Raw genomic sequence first — 19062 nt, 5'->3', positions numbered from 1 at the left:
TGTTAAACTGTCTATTAATACTTTGAAAGATTTATATACATTCCATGGAGTTTCAATCCTGCATATTCTTGAAATGATGTCAGCTTATATTTCCATAATTCATTCATCTGCAGCAACAATTTGCAAGACTGGAGACGGGAAGCACCTAAACATGATTTTATTCTCAACCGTTTGGAAGATTAATCTTTATTCAAAAAGAAAGTTAAAAAATGGCTTAGAATGTATTCCTAATTATGAATTTTTATAAATGGCTTTGTACAATGGTGTGATTCTTTTATTTTACATGCAATAATATTTTCTACTACCTATAAGTTTTGGAAAAAGAAGAAAAATAAATTTATTCCTAGATAGGAATGTGATAGAAATAGAAGACAGATATTAGGTTTGGAATATCTCTGATGAGTACACATATTCAAGACTTAAAGTCATATTTCTTACTATGTTAGACAGAGGGAAAACATAAAGTAACATATGATAAGGCAACTATTTGTGATTTTTTTAAAATGTACCTTATTAAATGATGAAATTTATTAGCTAACGTTTGGGTTTGAAATTTAGGAGGCTGACATATTTAACACATTTCTGAAAGGCACAAATTGTGGGTGGTACTATTTCTACACTTTAATGAATGGTTGAACATGTTTGGCATTAGTGCTGTGTAAATAATTCAACTCTATTGTAACTTGCTCCCTACACTTGAAAAACTTGTAATGTCACTAAGTATCATCAACTTGTCAAATGTTATTTTTGTGAAAGTGATTTTAAAAAGTTTATTTGAAAAGGAATATACTTTCAGGAGATTAAATGTAGATTATCATTGGTTTGAGAGTGACATTTTTATACCACAGAACCATGTTGTACTGAAATCCCAGTGTTTTGTAGCACTCCTTAGTGCTTCAAATGTTTTTCTGAATTACATTTGACCTCTAAGTCAAGTTTTCGGGCTTTGGTAGACCAATTATAAATCTATCCTTCTAGGAACTATTTTTTGTCCCACTTATGTTGTAATAAAATCTTTCGTTAATCATAGGTGAGGGGTATTAAAAATAATCTTATGACACTTTGTGAACTTGTTCACTCGTATGGGTTGGTCATCTGTAAGTTGAATGTTTGAATTACAGTACTTTCTCTCAAATTTTGTGATCTCATCCTTCATTTTAAGTTGCCTTGCATTTCACAATTGCTTACTGCTAATTCCTGCATCTCAAGGAATTGGGGCCCTGAAATATAGGAAATGCGAAATTGAGATGGGTCTTCAATTACTTTGTGTTGATATGTTGCATGGGCCTTGGTGAAAAGTCTTGCCCCTGTTATCTGATGATGCAGGTAACTGGGCCCTGGGATCCTAGGACCCATGGGTACTGTAGAAGAATAATATTTTTTAGATATCTTAGCAAAATTTGGGCATAATCAGTAAGAATGCTTCAGAAATATGGACAAAAACAGTTTGGGACAAGCAAGTTAAAACAATAAACAGAGCAGCAGAGTAAAATCCATTACAGATTAGAAGAAAGTATTGTTTTTTTATCATGTGGATTCAGAAGACCAAGGACAGTTATAATGTATCACAAGTTTATACTAAAAAGATTGCATTGATACTTTTTCTAGTCTAATATATATTTGAAACCTAAATATTTATATTCCAATTCTATTTATTGAAGTAAATATCAATTTATTTGTCAAATTATCAACTAATTCTAGTAAATTTCATTGTGTGAAATATAAAATCAGCACATATAAATATAAAATATATAACTATATAATATGATTAAAAGACACACGTTTTGTATTGTTCTGTTGTAGTTACTGTATGAAAGGTAACTCTGTTTTAAAGTATTATTCCATTATCTCTACTTCAGTGTTTGATAGAGTTAGACCTAAAGCTTTATCATTTGTAGATTTACAGCGTGGTGGCAAGAGGAAACACTGTGATTAAAACATTATCAATTTAATGCCTAATAACGAGGAGAAACATATGCACTTCTCCTGTAACTATGAAAATATTTGGTGATAAAAAGGTAGTAGTGTAAGTTCCTGGTAGGAACTTACAGACAGGCCAGGACATTAAATAATCATGCATACGAACAACTTTTTCACCTTCTTGGCTTTAGCTACTTTTAAATGGAAGGTATAATAAACAATTATATTTTGATAAAATACCTTCTAGTCTGAACAGTTCTGTTTGAACGGTTCATCTCTCTATGATCTCTTGTAACCAAGATTAGTTTTGTTCTAGTAAGAAAATCTTTGGTGTCAGGGTAAGGTATTCTGGTTTGTCTGTTCCCACATGGAAGAAGGGTAAAGGCTCAGGTAGACATTTGTTCCAGTAACACGTCATTTGGGAAAATGTCAGCTGAAGAAGTTTAGAAGTAGCTCTTAAGCAACGCTTAATTTGAATCCATTAGGTCCACAAAGCTGGATAAATAAGTACTTGAAAAAGCCATCACCTTTGGACCTATCTATAAATAATTGAGAGTATGGTCAAATTCCAAATAAAAAGACTTAAGATACTCATTGACAAAAAAAGTTTGCAAATGTGAGCAATCGACTAATCAATATAATTTTTTCCACTATTCACAGAATTTTAGGGGAATAAGATCGATAGCATTGTTAGAAACAATAAGGTTTCCTTGTTACAAGTAGGCACCCATAGATATAAGCCTGTATAAAGATTCCATCATTAACTATTAAATTTAGAGGATACTACATGCTTCAGCAGCACGTATACTCAAATTACAATACAGAGATTAACATGGCACTTGCACAAGGATAATATGAAAATTTGAAAAGTATTCCATATTTTTCATTCTTCAGATGCAAGAAATGAAAAAAAGTGATTAAAAAGTTGATTACAAAATTACACGTGTAACAATACATGTAATTCATATAATTAAATTTAGTTTGACATCAGTGTATTAAATCTTCCCCTCAGAAAGGCGTTTACATAGCATAAACTTTACAAAATTTTTCAAATTAGACAACATTGTCATTTTATCCCAAAGAAAAATAATATTAAGACCTAGAAAAAAGGGATCAAACTGTTTCTATATGGAATGCAATCGGAAAGGACACATTAATGAACCTATATATTCTAAAATAATATAGAACTCAAAGTATATCTAGGAGAAAATAAATTATGAACATTATGCAAACACACAATATAGAATATTTTAAAATATACTTTTTCAGACAAGCACCAGAAATATTTTAGTTTCTGTACTACTCATTTTAACAGGTAAATTAAAATTATTTCTTATTAAAAAATCACAAACTCTGAAGAAATCATTATACATGTTTACAAAAACTATTGAATACATTTTTCCATCCAACGCAGGCAATTCACTTGGAAGAATTCCGCGGAATCCATGAATTTTTACAGTAAAATATTGGTGCTTCCGGGCATTGGTGGTTCATGCCTATAATCCTAGCTACACAGGAGGCTGAGATCTGAGCCTGGGAAGGAAAGTCTGTGGTACTCTTATCTCTAAACCACTAGAAAACTGGAAGTGGAGCTGTGTCTCAAGTGGTAGAGGGCTCACCTTGAGCTGAACAGCACAGGGATAGCTCCCAGGCCCAGAGTTCAAGCCCCATGACCGACCAAAAAAAAAGATATTGCTCTTATTTTGATTGTGAAAATATTTTGTAGGGACACAAAAGATGGACTTGCATTTTTGAAATTTAAGAAACTTAACCCGACCATTAGGACTTCGGCGAACAATTTGTACAGCCTTTCACAACTTCATAGAGGTAGTGATACGTACTTATCCTTTTGGCAATATCAAATACAGTTTCTTCTATGTTGTTCTTCAGGCCTGAATTTATATAATGGTTCAACAGAAGGCGATCCAGCGTATCTTTGCTATCTCAATTCTCAACAGCAAGATATAAGGTTGTCAAGAGTCCTTTAGTTTGGGGAAGTGTACTGTGGCTCAAGCAGTAGAGGACTCCCCTTGAGCTGAAGAACACAGAGACAGCACCCAAGCCCAGAGCTCAAGCCCCATGACCGACCAAAAAAAAAAAAAAAACCACAACAACAACAAAAATCAAACAAACAAAAATATTTGGGCTGGGAAAGTGGCTCAGTGGTAGAGCACTTGCCTTGCATACATGAAGCCCTAGGTTCGATTCCTCAGCACCACATAAGCAGAAAAAAAAGCGGGAAGTGGTGCTGTGGCTCAAGTGGTAGAGCGCTAGCCTTGAGCTGAAGAGATGAGGGACAGCTTCCAGGCCCAGAGTTCAGGCCCCAGGACCAGACCAAAAAAAAAAAAATTTTAAAAAAAGAGTCCTTTAGTTTGGGCATTGGTATCTGTATCATGATGAAGTAAGAAAGAAGCCACTCTGGTATTATTCCATGTATATGCACTGTTCAGGGGTGTCCAGTCATCTACAGTTATTGCATGTGCCGCTTGAGACACCAACTCACGGACAATGTCTAAGTGTCCACTGTAGGCTTCTTGAAGAGGGGTATACTCATAATCATCCCTACTATTCACATAAGTGGTCTTTTGGGAAAGAAGTCTCCGCACTGTAGTAAGCTGAATATTTTGGCAGCCCAATGAAGAAATTTGCTTGGATTCTTCTCCAATTTTTTTTTTCTTGCAATTGATACCATTCCTTACTTTTTCATCTTGTTCCCCATATTCCTAAGAATTGCCTAACCAGAGACTTTGAGTGCCAGTGGGAATGAGGTGTCCATGTATTTCCCTAATAGTTCACATTGGTTGAACTGGGAAGAAATAACTGGTGAATTTTCTGCAACTGTTTATTCACCATGATTTATTTTCTCTTTTTCCAATTTTACTATTCGAAATTATTCTAACTGGAGAGTAGGGAATTGATGGAGAGCAAAGGAAAGATATTCCTCCATATTCACATGTACACACTCAAAATGAGGACCAGTGATGTCTTCATGTGCAGCTTATTCTAGGCATGAGAAAATAGGAAATAATGCCTTCTATATAAATGATTTGGGAAATGGCAGAGCAAAAAGTGAAATGATACAACCAAAAATATAAAAGCAAAATAAATTAGGATAATTATGGAGCAATCATATTATCTATGAGAACCATGAAAGGGAGAGAGAAAGAAAGAGACAGATGTGTAATAACGTAGCTAGCCACAAAATCCATGCCTCTGATCAATTTGTAGAGCAAACAAAATTTTATTTTTTAAAAGAGATGGAAATTGAATTTATGTATTTACTTGAAATTAGTAAATACATTTTTAGTAGCCTACATAAAGAGACCTAACTTTACCAAATTACAGACAATAAAATAAATCCTTGATAATTCTAGTAACAGATCTGACTGAAATCAGTTGAATCATACTTTTCTTGTACAATGAAGGAATAAGAGGGTAGTAAAGCAGCTAGAGAAGGCAGGGAGATTGTATCTGTGACAAAACTTGGTGGAAATTGTTATTGAGGATTTCTTACTGGTGATCCACTTGCACTGGAAGCATGATTCTGAAGTATTGCTTGCTGATTCTGAACTATTGATTTGATCATTATATTCTCCAAGAAGAAAATGAGAATTGATAGTGAAGGACTACTAATACATTTTGACCTTCTCACTAAGCACTTTCAATCATCAAAATCACATGAAGACAATAGACAGGCCTACTTTTTAGATGAAAGCAAGTGTCTTATAAAAACAAGGAATGTATGTAGTCATGCAAAGGACTTCTATTTTAACAATGTCTCATACATTTTTCAAATGTTGGGTACCAATAAATAATGGATCTATTAGAAAGCTCTTAAGGCTCATATGTTCAATAGTGAGTTCTCTTACACTATATCATGGTATTTTTTGTGTATGGTTTTAAGAATAAATTTACATTACTAACTTGAATTTCTGACAGGACAGTATCATCACTGTACATCTTGCCTCTATACTCTGATTTTAAAATTACCATCTAAGTATGTGCATTAGATAACTATATAGGAAAAAGTAGAAGCCACACTGATGGCTTATGTTTGAAAGCAGACCAAGAAAAAACAGTCCATTAGATTCTGATTTGAAAGTAACCAGCAAAAGCTAGAAATGGTTCTGTGGTACAAGCAGTAAAATGCTAGCCTTGAGAAAACTGAAACAAAAAATAAATTCTGGGACAAAGCCAGGGCCTGATTTCAAGCCCTAGTATTAGAACCAAACAAATAAATTAATTAATAAGGTAATTAATTAATTAAAAATAAATTAAGTGGTCACATGTGGAGAGGCAGGTAAAATGTAACATGCGTGGTAATGGTTTATGTATTATTTTGTAATAAGGCATATCATCATTTGTCCTAATCACTAATATTTTATGTGGACTTTTTTGTACAATAAACCTGAATTTAGCATGCATGTATATGTGTGTGTACATGTGTGAACATGTGTGCATGTGTATATGTATGCATGTGCTGTTGCAATGTTGCTTGCCAATGTGGACAGGGTGAGGCTGAAAAAAGCTAACTGTGTTGCAATGTTTTTATTTATCAGTGTTCTGTCATGTCATTTCAGTGGAACCAGCCTTTGTACATATTATTTGTCTAATAATAACATCATTTACAATATTAAGTTAGAAAAAGAGACCACTTTCAGCTCTTATTGTATGTTAGGTAAGAAGATACAGACATAATTAGTAAGTTATTGCTATAAGATGATTGTCAGTACACAATACGTATTTGACCTCTTAAATTGGTTATACTTTTAAGATACACTCATGGAGTGATTTGGACCGACTTGACCAAACAGGTATTACTCTCTGGTTATTCCTGTGAAACACAAGTTGGATAAACTCTTTCTGGATTTCTGTTGAAAATCACTTTCTTTGCAAGATTATATCTATTCTCAATAAGAGATAATCCAACCCATATTATGTTTGAATATCCCATCTTATTCATTGAAAATAAGTATTGTGGATATGCTTGTTAGATATTCCTTTCAAAAACGAACAAACAAAAAGCAAGTGTTATGTCCAGATTGTGGATGCATTTGAAGGTGTTTTGTACATGCACAGGTATCTTTACTAATGGCTCTTTTGTGGGAGTAACTATGGCAACTTTTACAAATAAGGCTTTTTGAATATCTGTTCCAATACACATAACATCTCAGAGCAAGTCTTGCAATTTCTGAAAATCCTTTGAATATTTTAGTATTATTTCATTTCATTGACTGTAGAGCTAAAATTTCTGAAATATTGTTAAGATCTGAAAATGTAAGTGGGTACATACACTTTCTTATGCTTCATTTTATGAAAACCCAGTTTTTATGAAAGTAAATGGAATAGAATAAAAGAATTAAGTGAGTTGGGTAAGCTAATTATTAGTATAATTTTGTTTTCTATTAATAGTCCATTGAATGTAGATGATGCAGTTAAATTATTTCCTCTCTACTTCAGTTAGTTTTAGAATCTTTATAGTTATGAGTGAACTTTTAGTAGAAATAAAGGTCTTTTAAAATGGTTAGGATTAACCTTGTGCTTTTTGTCCTACTCCCACGAAAATGAGTTTAAGTGTTAATAGTTTATCATTATCATTATCATAGGGACTTAAAAATGCAGTAGTATTGATGTCATTTTAAACAAATTGTATTCACAGGTTTGAGAGTCTTTAATTCATAATTAGGTCTTGGTGTCTATGATTTTTAACCTCTCGTTCCTAACATTAATGATAGGTAAGAGTGCATTTTTGGGTATATGAAAGGTAAAATATTTATCTGGGGTCAAATGTGATTTTATATCAGTCTTTCTTTAATAACATTTTAAAGTAGTACATTTCTCTCAAAATGGTGGGTATAAAAAGCTATAAAAATACTTCTAATGGTAAACAATTTAGGTGAGCTACAATGTGGAAACGATTGCTCCAAAAGACCTGCAGTCTGTTTCCATCAGGAATTGGGCAGGTCATTCTTTCAGTAAGACTGTGTTAACCAGAGATGGGGTCCCCAGGCAGTGCAGTGTTGAGTGAAGGGATAAAATATGATTTCTACTATTTTGAGCTAGAAATCAAGAATGTTATAGTTTAGCAGTTCCTTTCACCAGGGAGGTATAAATTGATTATGAACTTGGAGTTTTCGTATTACAGTTACTTCTTATTTTCTTTTTTTGTTGTTGTTGGTCATGGGACTTGAACTCTGGGCTTGGGTGCTGTTCCTGCACTCTTCCACTCAAGGCGAGCACTCTACTACTTGGACCACAGTGCCACTTCCAGTTTACTAGTGGTTTATTAAAGATAAGAGTCTCACAGTCTGTCCTGCCCGAGCTGGCTTTGAACCACAATCCTCAGATCTCAGCCTCCTGAGTAGCTAGCATTATAGGAGTGAGCCACCGGTGTCCGTCTTAGTTACCTATTTTCTAACAAAGATAAAGGAAATATTATTAGAGTGTGCACAATAATTTTGGGAATTTTCCTAGAATTAGTAGACTGAGTGCTGGTATTTAGTTATAAAATAGAATGGGGTTAGTTCATATAGTGGGAATGGAACGCAGGCTAACACTTACCGTGTGTAGAATGTTGTGCTAGTAATTCCAACTCTGAAGACTTAAATATCATCATCTTAGAATTAAAAATAGAAATAATTTCACTTTATGGGATTAATGTGAGGATTAAATTAAATACCAAAGGTAAAGTACTTGAAAAAATAATCAGAGTTTGATACTTTCTACCTGTTATTTTATCATGTGATATATTCTAATATTTTTACTGTGATATTTATATTGTCTATTTAGGATATGCAAAGTGATGTATTGATATACATTGCGTTGTTCACTTTTCTGTCATTATGAGGAAAATACCTGCAAAGAAAATTTCTGAGAAGGAAAGTATCATATTGACTCATGGTTTAAGATCAGATGTCTCCATTGTTTTTAATTATATTTTTATTAAATAGTTGTATGAAATGTTTTCCATTCAACGAATCAGTTTATAAGTACAATGGATCTTTACATAACTTTCTCACATCCTTCCAAACCTCAACCCACTTTCGTTTTTACTAGTTTCATACTATCTGCATTGAATATTATGGCTTCACTCTCTACTTCCATAAGTCTCTTTATTTCTTCCCTTTGATTTCCCCTCACATTTTCCAAGTGGTAGCCTCCTGGTATTCATTTTGTTGGATTAAAAGTTCAATTTTATAAGAAATTACACCTGTTAAATACTCCTCTACAAATAGCACGCTTTGATTAATACTGTTGTTTAACTTGCATAAAATACGCGTTCTTTTTTTGTCTGGCTGTGACTTCGTTTACTTAACATAATTTTATTTCTATCCATTTCTTTGCAAATGCTGTAACAGTCTTTATAATGGATGGGTGCAATCCAATTGTGTATATGTGCAACACTTTCTCCAACCATCCCTCTGCTAAAGTGCGTCTGGGCTGTTTCCATAAATTCTCTACGGTGAATAGTGCAGTAGTGAACATGATTGTGAGAGTGATTTTACTCTAACCTTTTGGAAAAATTCATCACTGTTTTACTGGGAGCAATCCTCTAGCCAATTTTCCAGAATTAGCACATCCCTTCCTTCAACTACATCACAAGGTTTTTCAGGTCCTCAAAAACACACTACCCCCTACAGGTACCAATCAGCTAAAACCACACTGTGCCCATATTCTTTTGTTGTTGTTATTGTTTTCTTTCCGGTCGAGGTGCCTGAACTCTGGGCCCCTCTGGTGCTGTCCCTCAGCTTTTTTGCTCAAGGCTAGCAATCTACCACAGCGTCACTTCTGGCTTTCTTCCTTTTGCTTATGTGGTGCTGAGGAATCAAACCCAGGGCCTCAGGCATGCAAGGCAAGAGCTCTACCACTGAGCCACTTTCGCAGACCCGATGTGCCCATATTCTTTTAATACATTTTTTCATAAATTTACACATAATTTAGTGAGAACCTTCTATGTACTTTCCTAATGTGGGAATGAGGTATATGACAATAGAGCAAAAGTAAGAGATATGGAATTTAATTAGCTATTATCATATTTAAAATAATTTTCAGCTCTAACTCATAGCCTCACTTAGTATTATTTTAATCTTTATTTGATTACTTCACCTATCCCCTAAATTATAACGTGATTTAAATACAAAGGCAAAAAAGTGTGGTTTGACTTTGACACTCATGTGTGAAGATGCACAATATGGGCAAATAAAGGGATTGGAATTAATAGCCATTATCCATTTTGTTAAATGGTTTTCTCAAACTGATTCTTACAATTCATATTTCATTCCACAACAAGAAATGTCATAATTCCCTTTGTTTTGCTCCTCATTAAACTTGTTTCCATGTTATTTTAAAATGAAGGATGATTTCATAAATCTACTGTAGATACAAAAATATGTTAAAATATTTCAATATGTATGCATTGATATAAGTATAAACACATATATTATAAAGGTTGTAACGATAAATTATAACTTCTGTAATTGTACAATTTACTAAATTATTAAAAACATGGACGACTCAGGCCTGGAATCCTGGTTACTCAGGAGGCTGAGATATGATGATCATGGTTTGAAACCATCCTGGTCAGGAACGTCCATGAACCTCTTATCTCCAAACAACCAACAGATAATCAGAATTGGAACTGTGGCTCATGGTAGTAGAGTGATAGCCTTGAGAGAAAAGACTCACCCAGGCTCTTAGTACAAGAACTAAAATCTACCCCCCAAAAGTGTTTAATTTACACCTGTGTAAATAGAGTATTTCCTTCACTCAAATGCACATCCATGCTCATTTGCAAGGTAACTCTGTTATGTCTGGAGTACCACATAATATTATCACTTAAGTAGAAAGCATTACAACATGGGTAAACTCTACCTCACTCATGGATTTTTCTCCACTCAAATATTCAAATCTTTCAATTATTCCCATTATTTAAAGTCATAGCTTTTTTTCTTTAATACACATAATATTGGAATTTGAATTGAGTGTCTTGTGTCTCCTAAATGGAGGTTCTTACCACTTTGCCATGCCCCAGCCTAAATTATCCTGATTAACTTTCAGATAGAATCTCGCTTCCTACTTGTGTATGATCGTGGGCTCAGTCTACTTCATGTTATTCTTCCTGGAATTTAGAATAACAAGTGCCTGGCATTGTGTACAGATCTTTCTGTCCAGTCTGAGCTTTAACCACTATCCTCACAATAGTAGACTCCCACGTAGTCAGAATTTTCATAAGCTTATCATAGCTATTTTTTAAAAAATCTTTGCATTTCCTGCAGGTTCTTGAGTACTGAGTTAATTGGTGTTTTCTTGGGTTGTTTTGTTTCTTTTGAATGTATGTGTTGAGTTGTTCCTCATTTTTCCTTTTGTTTCTTTCACTCAAGTTCTTACCTATAGTACTGAGAAACCAATTCTTCTTTCTCAAGTTAGTCAAGGTGAACATTATTTATTCCAAAACAATTCCAGTAATATTTAAACACCATCAGAAATTTCGAGAAAATGGCAGAGGAGAATCTGGTGGCTAAACAAGCTCTTGCATAGAAAGCAGTCCTAGTGTTCCAATGAACAGTTCTAGGCACACCAAGTGTGCCATCACAGTACAGAGAGTTTGGGCAGAGAGGGAAAATCCAGGTAAGGAGACAGATCTGAGCATTTTCCAGCAGCCATGGCTGAGGTTGCTGTGGCGGCTGTGGTGCCATCCATAGCCACCATAATTACAACCCAGAGAGTATGGGACAAATGTGCCAGATGCAGCAGGCAAGCAGATTTTACTCAACACGAGAAAGAACTGACAAGTAGCAGATATCTTCATCCTGCAGATAGCAGACCAGAGGCTACCCAGGAACCCACACTCCAGAGTGAGTACAAAACTACCATCCTCATTCCTTCTCAAAGGGAGCAGAGGAGGGAAGGACACCCCTCCCCCCAACACTGGAGATATCCATTTTTGATGTAGACAAAAGCCTGGCTAAGTAGCTAGATCCAACTCAGTTCTTTGATGAAAACAAAGGAGTCATTTAGCGTGTCACAAGTACCTACCCTGACCTGCCATTCTCAACTCCACCCATGGGAAAGTCACCACAACAAGGCAGAGAAAGCTGCACCCACAAAGGAGTGGCTTTCTTCACTGGGTAAACAGAGCTAGAGGCTGCCCCTCCCTACAGCAGCCCTGACAATCAATTGAAACTCAGTAAACATAAACCCTGAGAATGGCTCCAGGCTGGGCTCTGTGAATGTCTCAGAAGCTAGCCCCTCAGGGAAAAACTACTGTTTGCTGAAAGGCCTCAACTTTACCCAGAACCCAGCCTTATCACAGCAACTCCAAACTAGAGGAAAAAGCCACCTCCCTCTTTTGTGATACTCAAAGCAGATCTCCCTCCCACTGAACTAGCCTGGGAGGGGATCACAAATTTCTGGGTAAACCAACAGAATTTTTTCTGCCTGCCCAAACAAACTGACTTAAGAAACCAATCAAGCCACAGAAAACCAAACACCACAAGCAAACCAGAGACTCCACCAAGAAACTGGTTACTGACACAAGGAAGATACAGGATCTTCCCATCAACCCCCCCAAAAACAAAATCAAAGACGTCTTTTTTTGTATCTTTTTAAATTTTTACTTTTTAATTATAAAAATTGTTTTCATTAATCTTTTTTCTCTTCCTCTTATAACTTTTATTTTAGGTGTATGTGTATGCGTGTGTGTGTGCTTTTTTTAAAAACATGTCTACTGACCTGTTGGTCTTTTTTGTTCTTTCTTTCTCATTCGTTTTACTTTTTAATCTTTTGTTCTTTTTGCATGAATTATTTGTTGTTCTGTTCACCTCCTATATACCTGTCATTGATTATAAGACCTTATCCCCAATTGTGTACATTCTTAATCCAAAAATGTATTACTCAATTCAAAACCTCTTAGGATTAAATTCCTTAATAGCAGTATTATTTATTTATACCTATAAATTATTTGAAGTATTTTTATTTTTTAGTTTTTCAGGTCTCCTTTCTATCCCTCCCCTCCTCTCATCTTATCCCCGTTCATCCCTCAATTTTACTTCTTTAAATTTTCATTACTTTTAAGAGTTTCACTTTTTAAATTTAAATATTTGTCTTTCCATTTTTTCTTGTCTCTTTTTTAAAATTTTTTCTTCTCTCTTTTCTATCATTCTTTCCAATCCATTTCCCTCTGTGAGATTAGGACTTGGTTAATTTCACTCTCCTTCTACCTTTTCACATCCCTCTAACCCTGTTTTCCCCACCTTTCTCTCTAAACATAATAATTTCTGGTTTGTCAAATTATTCTTTGGTATTCTTAGCCCATTAAAACATAGTTATTTAATGTTGAATGGACTGTATCTGTTGAACTAGATTGTATCTTCAGACATTTGACTATGCAATTACAGGACTTTGGTTGATGCTTGCCTTAAAATGGTGTTCTAGCACAAAACTGGCATTATTTTCATCCCAAATGGGCAAAACAAGCAAGAAAAACACAAGGAAAATGGCAAGTCCGGGTATCTCAATTCCCACTCAAGATAATCAGGTGACAGAACAGATAATGAATAATCCAGATGAGAGTTCCCAGAAACCTCTACAAACACTACTGGTAAACATGGTGAATGAAAAGATTGAAACCCTGCAAAGGACTCAGTGTGAACGTGTTAGGGAGAGAGAGGAGGCAAACCAAAGCTCAAAGCAGGAAGCTCATGGGCTTGAGAAAGCTACTCAAAGATTGATACTGGAATTGCATGAGCAGGTTGAGAATACTCAAAGAGAAATAAAGGAATTGTGTGAGCAGGCTGAGATCAATCAAAGAGAACTACAGAAGTTACATGAACGTGAGAAATCTAATCAAAGAGTAATACAAGAATTGCAAGAGCGGGAAGAGCATAGACAAAGATCAATAGAGCCATTCATGGAATCCATAAACAGTCACCTGAAAGGAGTCAGGGAGACCACAAAGGGAATGTTGAATGGAGCCCGACAGAAGGAATGGGAGTCCAAGGAAACCATACCCAATCAACTAAGTGATTTGTGAGTAAACACTGAACACCAAAGTAAGGAAGTAAAGAATTTCATACAAGATCTAAAACAAAGCTCCAACAAAGAATGTGAAGCCATAACAGCCGACCAATTAAAAGGAAAAGAAATAAAAAATAAAGTAGAAAGTCTTGACAGTAGGTTAGACTATGCAGAAGATTGAATCTCCGGCATTGAAGACAGCCTAGGTATTATAGAGAAAGAACATACAACTATCCAAGACAAATTCAAGAAATATGATAGATCTATTCAGCACTTGGAAGACACCCTCAGAAGGCCTTATCTGACGGAAATGGGTGTAGAGGAGCACATAGAGACAGAAGGTAATGGTCTAGAAATTTTGTTCAACAGGATCCTGGCAGAGAACTTCCCAACACGCAAAAAGATAGGCATATTCAGATACAAGAAGCTTTTAGAACCCCAAATAGATCAGACAAGAACAGGACATCCCATCACCCAATTAAATATAAGCCACACAGGATCAATTCAGACCAAGGAAAAGATCCTTAAAGCTGTCAAGGAGAAAAGATCAGTCATCTATAAAGGAAAACCAATTAGAATCACCTCAGATTTCTCAACAGAGACAATTAAAGCAAGAAGAGCCTGGAATGGTGTATGCCATGCTCTAAAGACAAACAACTATCAACCAAGAATAGTGTACCCAGCTAAACTCTCCTTCATAATTGAAGGTCTAATAAAAATCTTCCATAGCAAAGAAAAACAAACAATGTATCTCCACCAAATCAGCTCTACAAAAGATACTTAAAGATGTCCTAAACATAGAAAACCAACAAGACCACAATAAAGGCCAAGAAACCACATACAAACAGAATCCAAGAACCATAGAAAGAATCCAGTAGGCGCAGCATCCAAGAAGGTAGATAAAATGGCAGGAGCACCCAAATACCTCTCAGTCCTCTCTCTCAATATTAGGGGATGTAACTTTCCAATTAAGTGACATAGACAGTCTAGTTGGTTTAAAATGCAAGATTCTTCTATCTTCTACCTTCAGGAATCACAATTTGCCCATTAAAATCAAACACATTTTGAAAGTGAAAGGCTGGAACAAAATCTACCAAGCAAACGGCCCCCATAAACAGGCAGGAGTGGCAATCCTAATATCAGATAAAATAGACTTCAAATTAACATTATTGAGAAGAGATAAAGAAGGTTACTACATACTAATTAAGGGATATCTCTTTCAGGAAGATGTTAACATTCTAAATATTTGCCAAACAATAGTGCACCCAAATTTATCCAAGAAATACTACTTTAAATCTCACATAGATCCAACGACATTAATTGTTGGGGACTTTAACAAACCACTATCCCCACTAAATAGATCAACTCGGCAAAAACTCAACAGAGAAACTGCAGATCTAAACAAGTGCATACATCAACTGATTTAGCAGACATCTAGTAAATATTCATCCAGCAGCATCAGAGTACACTTTTTACTCAGCAGCACATGGAACATTCTCCAAATCAACTTGTCAAAATTCAGAAACATTGAATTCATATCTTGCATTCTATCAGACCAAAAGGGAATAAAATTAGAACTCAACACAAAAAGCCACCAAAGAAAATCCTGTAACACATGGAGGCTGAAAAACACACTGTTCAAACACCAGTGGGTCACGGAAGAGCTTAGAATCGAAGTTCAAATGTTCATATTATTCAACAAAAACAAGCACAGAGATTTTCTGCTCCTCTGGGACACAGAAAAGGCACGATTCAGAGGCAAGTTTATAGCTCTGAGTTCCTATATTAACAAATTGGAGAGACCTGGAACCAACAATTTAATGAGATCTGACACTCCTTGAAAAAGAGAATCAAGATAAACCCCAATCCAGTTGATGGAAAGAAATAATTAAAATTCAATCAGAATTAAATGAATTAGAATCCAAAAAAAAACCATATGAAGAATCAACAAAATGAAAAGGTTCTTCAAAAAAATTAACAAAATTGACAGACCCTTAAAAAATTTATCAGAAAAAGAAGAGAACACACCCAAATTAATAAACTCAGAGATGAGAATGGAAACATCACTACAAAAACAACCAAGATTCAGAACATTATAAAGGAATACTGCTCAAAACTTTATGCTAATATGTTTGAGAACTTGGCAGAAATGGACATTTTCCTGGCAAATATTGACATGCAGAAACTAAGATGAGTTAAACCACCTTAACAGGCCCATATCAAGCATTGAAATAGAAAGAGCAATAAGAGAACTCCCATCTAAGAAAAACCCAGGAATAGATGGTTATAAAGCAGAATTCTACAAGGCCTTCAAAGCAGAGCTCATACCAATACACCTCAAACTCTTCAATGAAATTGAAAGAGAAAGTTCACTACCGAACTCTTTCTTTGATACCATCATAACCTTCATCCCCAAACCCTCATTAAAGAAAGAGCACTATAGACCCATTTCTTTGATGAACACTGATGCAAAGCCTCTCACCAAAATTTTGGCTAATCAACTTCAACAATTCATCCAAAAAATCATACACCATGAGCAGACCGGATTCATTTCAGGGATGCAAAGCTGCTTCAATATGCAAAAATCAATTAACATAATTCATCACATCAACAAGAGCAAGGATAAGAACCACATGGTTATCTCAATAGTTGCAGAAAAAGCCTTTGACAAGATCCAACACCCCTTTATGGTGAAGGTCCTGGAAAAATTAGGAATCTATGGAACATTCCTCAATACAATAAAGGATGTGTATGACAAAACTACAGAAAGCATTATACACTCAATGATGAAAATCTAAAGCTATTCCCTCTAAACTCTGGAACGAGACAAGGAGGGCCACTCTCTCCACTGCTCTTCAATCTAGTATTAGAATGCCTATGTACAGCAATAAGACAAGATGCAAACATATAGAGGAACCCAATAAGGAAAGAAGAAGTATAACTTTCCCTCTTTGCAGATGACATGATCTTGTATTTAAAGACCCTGCTCCCAAGTTACTCAAGGTGACTCAAAACTTGGGCAAACTAGAAGGGTATGAAATTAACCCTCAAAAATCAATGGCTTTTCTATATGCCAACAATGAGAAAATTGTGGCTGAAATTAGGAAAGCAACTCCATTCGTAATAGCCCCACAAAAAATAAAATACCCACGAATTAACTTAATCAAAGGAGTGAAAGACCTCTATGATGAAAACTTGAAATACCTGAAAAAGGAAATCAAAACAAACTTAGAAAGTGGAAAAACTCCCATGTTCCTAGATTGGAAAGATCAAATCGTGATAATGGCAAAACTTCCCAATGATACCTACAAATTGAATGTGATACCTATCAATATTCCAACCTCATTCTTCAAGGACATAGGGAAGGCAATCCAAAAATTCATATGGAACAATAAAAGACCCTGAATAGCAAAAACGATCCTTAACAGAAAGAACAGTGTTGGAGGAAAATCAGTACCAAATTTCAAACTCTTCTACAAAGCCATAGTAAGCAAAACAGCTTGGTACTGGCACAAGAACAGACCTCAGGAGAAATGGAATAGAATTGAAATGAACCTAAAGACCTACAGCCATCTAATCTTTGATAAGGGAGCTGAAAAAAATAGAATGGAAGAAAGACAGCCTCTTCAGTAAATGGTGCTCTCAAAATTGGTTAACTACTTGTAGAAAAATAAATCTAGATCCTTATATATCACCCTGTAGCAGAATCAACTCCAAATGGATCAAAGACCTCACAATATGAAGACACTCTGAAAACATTACAGGATGGAATAGGAGAAACCCTAGATCTCCTTGGTACAGGCCGAAAATTGCTTAATAGAGACCCAGAACCACAACAAATCATAGAAAGGTTGACAAATGGAACTGCATGAAATTGCAGAGCTTCTATATGGCAAAGGAAATAGCTATCAAGATCCATAGAAAGTCCACAAATTGGGAGAAGATCTTCACTAGCCATACAATGGACAAGGGTCTCATATCTAAAATATATCTGGAACTCCAAAAAATTAAATCCCCCAAAAACAAATCCTAAAAGAATCAACAGCCCAATAAATAAGAGGGCTAAAGGCTTAAAGAGAAACTACTCTGAAGAGGACCAATAGACACATGAAAAATGCTCAACCTCCCTAGCTATAAAAAATGCAAATTAAAACAACATTGAGATACCATCTCACCCCAGTTAGAATGGCTATAATCAAGAACTCTAATAACAACAGATGCAGGAGGAGATGTGGATAAGGAAACCCTACTGCATTGTTGGTGGTAGTGTAAACTTGTTCAACCACTTTCGAAAATGGTATGGAGGTTCCTCAAAATACTTAATATGGAGCTCCCCTATGACCCAGCAATCACACTTTTGGGCATTTACGCAAATGATCACAAAGAAGACGACACTAATGCTCCCAGCACAACTATGTTTATGGCAACATTATTTACCATAGCTAAGCTTGGAACCAACCCAGATGCCCCTCAGTAGATGAATGGATCAATAAATTGTGGTATATATACACAATGGAATTTTTTGCCTCCATCAGAAAGAATGTCATTGCCCCTTTTTTAGGAAAATGAAAGTCTTGGAAAAAATTATATTAAGTGAAGTAAGCCAGGCCCAAGTACACATAGGCCCCATGGTTTCCCTTATTGGTAATAAATAGGATATGTCTGAGACAAGCAGAAAAGGTAAGATTCGTAGATGTTAGGTGAAATGTACCCCAAGATAAGCATTCAAATATTTTTTTCTTTCGTGCGATTGTTTCTAACATATTTATAAGATGAATTTTTGTTGCTTTGTATGTCCCTTCCCCACAATATAGCTCCTGTTTTCACTGTATTTTATGTTGGTATAATTTGTGGAGGGGAAGGGAAAAAACAAATCTTTTAAAAAAGGATAGAGTTGGACCCATTTAACAATGAGATGTACAAGATGTTATGTCGAAAAATGAACTTTAAAATTTTTGCAAGGCGGGGCATAATGGGGGGGAGGGGCAGGAGGGATGAGATGGAAAGGGATAGGAAGTGGAAACAAAGGAGGAGGCAACAATGCTTGATAAGAAATGTACTTATCATCTTGCCCATTTAATTGAAACTCCTCTGTATGGCATTTTCAGAATAATAAAAAAAACCCTT

At 35.3% G+C, this 19062-nt stretch overlaps 1 pseudogene; it reads left to right on the top strand.

Moving 5' to 3' along the window:
- Positions 1–2707: 2707 nt before the first annotated feature.
- LOC122122151 lies at positions 2708–2804 on the top strand (annotated as a pseudogene).
- Positions 2805–19062: the final 16258 nt, after the last annotated feature.

This window comes from Dipodomys spectabilis, unplaced genomic scaffold (genome assembly GCF_019054845.1).
Source record: "Dipodomys spectabilis isolate Male_0828 unplaced genomic scaffold, ASM1905484v1 ptg000205l, whole genome shotgun sequence".
NCBI lineage: Eukaryota > Metazoa > Chordata > Mammalia > Rodentia > Heteromyidae > Dipodomys > Dipodomys spectabilis.
This window is presented reverse-complemented; position numbering and strand designations above follow the sequence as displayed.